This window comes from Hemicordylus capensis, chromosome 6 (assembly GCF_027244095.1).
Source record: "Hemicordylus capensis ecotype Gifberg chromosome 6, rHemCap1.1.pri, whole genome shotgun sequence".
NCBI classification, from domain to species: domain Eukaryota; kingdom Metazoa; phylum Chordata; class Lepidosauria; order Squamata; family Cordylidae; genus Hemicordylus; species Hemicordylus capensis.
Window position 1 is genome coordinate 1,522,405 of NC_069662.1, and position 6,934 is coordinate 1,529,338.

The 6,934-nt window shown below is 42.2% G+C and overlaps 1 protein-coding gene across 19 annotated transcripts in view; it reads right to left on the reverse strand.

Annotated features, from left to right (window-relative positions):
* ZCWPW1 (zinc finger CW-type and PWWP domain containing 1) overlaps positions 1 to 4,925 on the reverse strand; it is a 49,330-nt gene extending 44,405 nt beyond the window's left edge. For 7 of the 19 annotated variants that reach the window (XM_053266409.1, XM_053266406.1, XM_053266403.1 and 4 more), the window contains exon 1: positions 4,303 to 4,455. The gene's annotated coding sequence lies outside the window, so the exon portion shown is untranslated. Of the gene's footprint in view, positions 1 to 4,172; positions 4,590 to 4,772 lie in introns of those variants that run through there. The other 12 variants (XM_053266410.1, XM_053266407.1, XM_053266411.1 and 9 more) reach the window with 9 other exon arrangements.
* Positions 4,926 to 6,934: the final 2,009 nt, after the last annotated feature.

Here is a 6,934-nt window from a genome sequence, read left to right on the forward strand (position 1 = left end):
CTTCCAACACAGTTTTTAGAAAACAAGTAGAAACGTGGCTCTTCACCAAGGCTTTTATGTGAGAGTACAGTTTTTACTGCTGCTGCTTTGTGTTGTGTGTATAACTGTTTATATATGTTTTAAAACTTTTAAATAGAGATTTATTATTTTAATATTTAATATTTGTACTTTTAATTTATATTTTAATTGTGCATTATTTTAATTATATTGTATAATCTGCTTTGGGAGTATTTTAATGAAAAGCGGTATAAAAATAGAACAAACAAACAAATAAAATTCCCAGCTTTCTTAATGTGCTTTAAACAAATGTTTCTAACCCTCCACATGAAGCAGAGAGAAATTTAAAGCATAATGTCAATAAAAACTAAAGATCGGGGTAAAAATAAGTCCAACATCACAGCATTTCTGAATTGTGATGACTTCTATGCTCTAGTATCAACACTAGTCTGAGGCTGAAGCAAGGCTTTCTACACAGAAAATATGTTTGTAAAAGAAATCTAGGCAAGTTTTCATAGTTGTACCTTCCCATCCAGAAACCTTGGCAAGTGAAGTTAGAGCCATCTAACTGCAGGTTTCTCAGCATTCTCTCTCTCTCTCTCTCTCTCTCTCTCTCCTGAAAGCCATTAGCTCAACTGGTTTAGGTTTGTAGTACTGTATAAATGTGACCTGAAGTTTCAGAAGTTCTCAAAATATGTTTATCACATCATATGATGCTACCTTATCCCAAAACAGACTATCCACTTGGACAGCTCATTGAAAGTGTTGACTCAGTGCACGGCAGCTGTGAAAAAGGAAAATTCCATGCTAGGGATCATTAGGAAGGAGACTCAACATTAAAATGCTAATATTATAATGCTCTTATACAAATCTATGGTGCGGCCACAATTGGAGAACTGTGTTCAGATCTGGTCACTGTATCTTAAGAAGGACATTGTAGAACTGGAGAAGGTGCAGAAGAGGGGAACCAAGATGATCAGAGGCATGGAGCACCTTCCTTATGAGGCAAAGCTACAGTATCTGGGCTCTTTAGTTTGGAAAAGAGGTAACTATGAGGAGACATGATAGAGGTGTATAACATTATGCATGGAGTAGAGAGAGTGGACAGAGAAAAAATTTTCTCCTTCTCTCACAACAATAGAACCAGGGGTCATCCCATTAAACTGAAGGTCAAGAAATATAGGACCAACAAAAGGAACTACTTTTTCACATAGAGTGTAATTAATCTTTGGAATTTGCTGCCAAGGGATGTGGCGGTGGCCACTAGCTTGGGTGGCTTTAAAAGGGGTTTAGACAAATTCATGGAGGACAGGCCTATCCATTGGCTACTAGTCTGATGGCTACCAGCCTCAGAAGCAAGACGCCTCTAAATATCAGTTGCAGGAGAGCAACAGCAGGAGAGAGGGCATGCCCTCACCCCTTGCCTGTGGGCTTCTCAGAAGCATTTGGTGGGCCCCTGTGTGAAACTAGATAAGGATTCTGACTAGCAGCAGCTTTCAAAGTCAGGTAGAGTTTTACCCATCCTTTCTGCCTGAGTGAGACCCTTTTGATTAGAGATGCTAGGGACTAGATCTGGGATCGTAGGCATGAAAAGCAAAAAGGAAAGGAATTAACTACATGGTATGAATCCAACTACTCAGCTACAGTTCTTACATCCATGACTCCCATTGATTTATAAGGATACAAAGAAGAAGAAATATATATATTGTATTTCAGTGCACTTAAGCATGCTCGTCTATGTTGGATTGTGTGACCTCTTTTGTTGGCCTCTTTTGGGAAATCCAGGGCCAGTGAAATCATATCCACATTCTTTGGCTACAATTTGGATGCTTTCTTATGTATCCAAGAAGCCTTTAAATATACTGGACATAATCCAGCAAAGTTAAGCATATTTAAATCACATAAATTGATTTTAATTGTTTAATTTAGTTTTGATTTTAATTGTTAATTGATATTAATTGTTTTTGTTTTGATGTAAACCACCCTGAGCCATTTTTGGAAGGGCAGTATATAAATGAGTAAAATAAATAAATAAATAAAACTCTCCTGGAGAAGGCCAGTCAGAATTATCCATGCTCTGGAACTATCCCAGCTATGTGTTTAGAAGTGTTCAGAAACCTTACATAGTACAGAATATGGCAGCCAGACACTGACTGGCAGGAACTGTTAAGAGCCGTCCGTGTTGTTTCCAGAAACAATTCAAAGTGTTGGTGTTGAACTTTAAGGCCCTAAAAAGCCTGGGTAGCTTTTAGGACCATTTTCTCCTATATCTGAACCTGCCTGCAATTTTAGATCATCTTCTGTGGCCCTATTCAAGTCTCCCCATCTTCAGAGGTTACACAACTGGCTACTAAAGAGAGGGTCTTTTCTGTGGTGGCACCCAGTTGCCCAACTCCCTTGCCTAGGCATGTTTGCCTGGTGCTGTTACTGCTATCCTTTCAGTACCAGGCAAAGTCCATCCCCTTCTCCCAAGTTTTTGCTGGCATATAAGATCCTTTTGCTCTTAGATTTTTCTGCCATTACAACCAATTGTGATTTTTTTGTTACTCTCTCTCTTTTAAAAAATTATTTAATGTAATTATTTGCTTGTGAAATGCCTTGAGGGCTTTTTAGTTGGAAGGCAGGATAAAGCCACTCTAAATGCTTTTAACTAGATTTATAGTTTTAAAAATACTGGTTTTTTAATGTTTTAAATGCTTTAAATTGTTAATTGATTTGATGTTTTAAATTATTTTAATTGTAAAACCACCCAGAGATGCAATTTCTGGGCAGTATAGAAATAGCCACCTAATGCTAGTGCTAGCCACCTAATGGTGCAGCAGGGACATGCTTGACTAACAAGCAGAAGGTTGCCGGATCAAATCCCCGCTGGTACGATATCGGGCAGCAGAGATATAGGATGATACTGAAAGGCGTCATCCCATACTGCGCGGGAGGAGGCAGTGGTCAACCCCTCCTGTATTCTACCAAAGACAACCACAGGGCTCTGTGGCCGCCAGGAGTCGAAATCGACTCGATGGCACACTTTACCTTTATAGAAATATTTTAATAAAATAAAACAAACAAATAAATAAGAGAAAAGAAACATTTCAACACAAGAGATTGAGGCACATGCTTAAACCTGTCAGCAGAAGTCCACCCCGCCAAAAGTGCTCAACTTTGACCGGATTGTCGTTTTGAAGCATAAGCCACATTATACTGGGTGACCTTTTAGGATCCATCTTATTTATTTATTATTTTTATGTGTAAACCGCCCTGAGCCATTTTTGGAAGGGCAGTATATTAATCAAATGAATGAATAAATATAAAATAGGCAGGCACCCTTGCGCTGGCTTTGTCTGAGGCCTCCCTGGGACAAAACCTTTTGGCTTTGCACCCGCAAGATAATACAGGCACCTGCCGTTGCCAGTGAGATCACCACACTAAAACGGCCATTTCCCTGGGCTCTCTCTTTTGTCAGGGAGGTGGGCATTTTTTGGACTGGAGCAGCCAAGGCACCCAGTAGATTCATGCTCTTGTTGGAGCTGAACATTACTCCTCCCATGTGGGGTTTCCCTCCCCACTCACTACAGGCCTGGGCACTCCCTCCCCCCACCATTTATTTATTCATTTTATTTATTTACTTATTTATTCATTCGATTTCTATACTGCCCTTCCAAAAATGGCTCAGGGCAGTTTACACAGAGAAATAATGAACAAATAAGATGGATCCCTGTCCCCAAAGGGCTCACAATCTTTTTTTTTAAAAAGGGCTCACTACCCAAAATCAATGTGTGTGTGCATGTGTGTGTGATTATTACTATTTAGGCAGCAACCACTCTTACAGCTTCACAGCAAGTCACCCAGGAGGAGCCCCTGCAGAGGAGCCTTTTATGAGGAAAAGCAAAAACGTGGTCCTTGTGTGTGCTTTTGGTTGCCCAGTAACAACAATGCCCTCATGCCAAGAACTTTAATCTCCTCTTTCTTCTTAAAATGCATTTAATTACCTTGGGATTGTTTTTGATGAAAGGCGGTATATAAATTTAACAATAAATACAAAATTATCCCGCCTTTCTGTCTGCCTACAAGCCTTTAGGACAGCTGTGTGGGGTGGCTGGGGGGGCAAGCTATATTTAGGATTATTATATTTAGGGTTATTAGCGATATATACAGCTAATTAATTTACGACAACATACTATCTATCTCAGCATCATTTATGAGAGCTTTTTATACCACATTTGTATCTCACTGGAAACAGCGGGGTGTGTGTGTGCGTGTGTTTCTCCTTCTTTTTAAAAAAGCGCTTTCTTATTATCTCACACACACCAAGACTTGAAGGCCACGCACTGAGGGAAGGGCCACTTTTTAGGCGGGAGTTTTTGGCGCCTTCTTCCCGCGCCTGCGCGCGCGACTCACCCAACCACGCCGCGCGCCAACGGGAAAGGCGAACTGCGCACGCGCGCCAAGGGAAGGCCGGCGGGAAGCAATCCGATCCGGGCACTGGCTGTATTAAGGCGGAACTTTGTGAATGACTCATGAAGTTAGACGGCCGTAGAGTTAGGAAAATTCGTGGAGTGATACATCCGTTGCCTAAAGAAGATCTCCACGTCCTGTGACGTTAATTTCACTTTTTTTCTTCTTCTTCCCCGGGATGGAAGTTAGAGAGCTTGTCTATAGAAAGCCCATGAGGAAATCCAAGAAATAATGGCATGGACAAAATGCTTTAAAAACAACAACACCTTTCCCCCCCACACAAACGAAAGCCCTGACTTAAAAAGAGCTACCATTGCTTCTACCTCTTTTCTATGGGAGGATATTCACCCGATGCCAAATTACATCTACAGTAAAATGATATATGTCTCCATTGACTTCTACGAACACCTCTCACTTCCGCCCGGTTGAGACGAAACCTTTTTTTATGCGGAAGTCAACCCGGAAGCATAGCATTGTGTGCACTTCTATAATATTTCATGTCGACAACACTTAAAGTACTGCGCATGCTCAGAGGCGTCGAGGCTTTGGAATCCTACGGAAAGACACCGAGGCCGCGGACATGCGCACTTGGCTATATGCCGACTAGAGGCAGCGTATGATTATTACCGCAGTCTGCAAAGCCTCTGCGGCAGCGAGCCGCAGAGTAGGGTGCCAGCAGTATCGCCGCGTCTCTAACGCCAGGGATAGAGCTCTTTGGGTGGGCTGTGGCTGGGAGCCGCCTTGGGGGCCAGTCTTGGCTGAAAGGCGGGGCACAATATGTATCATAAATCAACAAGCAACTTCTCCTGCGCGCCCAGGGACCGCAGCCAAGATCTGAAGCAACTGTACAAAGGGGGCTTGGAGGTCGCATTCCCTCTAAATGTCCTTATTTACTGGGGACAGTCCCTGTTTCCTGGGTTGTGTGTTTATTAAAGGTGTCCTTAGAGAGCAGGCCTGGAGCAAATACATCAGTTGTGTGGTGGGGGGGGGGCTTCCAGTAATTTTTACAATTTGACAGTTTGACAGCAACAACCATGGTGGGGCCCAGGCACTTGCCCTGTGCAGTGCTTGCCTAACCCTTCAAGACAGCCCTGAATTTGTTTATTCTGTCCCTGCACATGATGCTTTGCAAAGAATGAGGGGACAGGTCCCTGTTGCAAAGGGCTTACAATCGATGGACCGAGATGCAACAGCAGAGGTGATGTCGTCAGGGATAGCGGGGGGCGGGGAGAATATTCCATTCTGTTTTCTATAGAGCATCATCTGTGCATAATGCTGTCCAATGAACAAGACGACAAGCCCCTGGCTTGAGAGACAGCAGAGGTAGGGAATGGAAATGGAGATGGGTAAGCAGGTGAAGAATACGTGATTATTCAGTTACACGTGGTTATAGCTGAGTGTAGAACCAGAGGGTTGTGCAAGAGACCTCACAAAAAAGGTGTATTTAGAGGAGGGATTTGATGACAAGATTTTAACACATGGATGCTGTTGCGTTCTACCTACTGTGTTACTTAAAGTGTGCCATCAAGTCGATTTCAAATCCTGGCGCCCACAGAGCCCTGTGGTTGTCTTTGGTAGAATGCAGGAGCCTCCATTTACCATTGCCTCCTCCCGCACAGTATGAGATGATGCCTTTCAGCATCTTCCTATATTGCTGCTGCCCGATATAGTACCAGCGGGGATTTGAACTGGCAACCTTCTGCTTGTTAGTCAAGCATTTCCCACCTGACCATAAAAAGGAAACACTTGTGGTCATCTTACTAACATTGGAGGTGCTTCAGAAACCTGTGCATGTAATTGCAGAGTAAATAAATGCCTACAGTTAGGTTTTATTTGTCATTAAAAACAAAAAATCACCCTTACTTTCTCACAGGATTCAAGGCAGAGTTCAGTAAGTCTAAAACCATAAAGTACAATAAAAAAGTAATAAAAGAATCCATTACAAGTCAAGAGGACACAACATTTAAAGAACAGCTTAAACTAGCCCCAGGATCACATAGAGATCACAGTAGATGGGAAACAGCCCATCTGAACAACCAGGTTTTTAGCCTGACTCCAAGCTGTTTGCCAGCTTTTCAGCCAGCTCTGTAACTCATGTGATCCACAGCAATTAATAGATGATCACATATCTCCGTCAAGCCACACTTCAAGGCACAAGAGCCAGATCTGGTTATGAAGTTTCCAATGCTTCAGGCAAGGGCCAGCTTTCAGCAGTTTAATAGCAAAAGTGGTGGGAATAACCTAGTGATCTTTGATGGAAGAATGAGGAGTATTACAAGTATATCTATTGTTATCTGTGAAATGTTGCAGGAGATATTGGATTTTTTGTTTTAATTTTTATAATAATAATAATAATTCGATTTCTATACCGCCCTTCCAAAAATGGCTCAGGGCGGTTTACAAAGAGAAGTAACAAATAAGATGGCTCCCTGTCCCCAAAGGGCTCACATTCTAAAAAGAAACATAAGACAGACACCAGCAACAG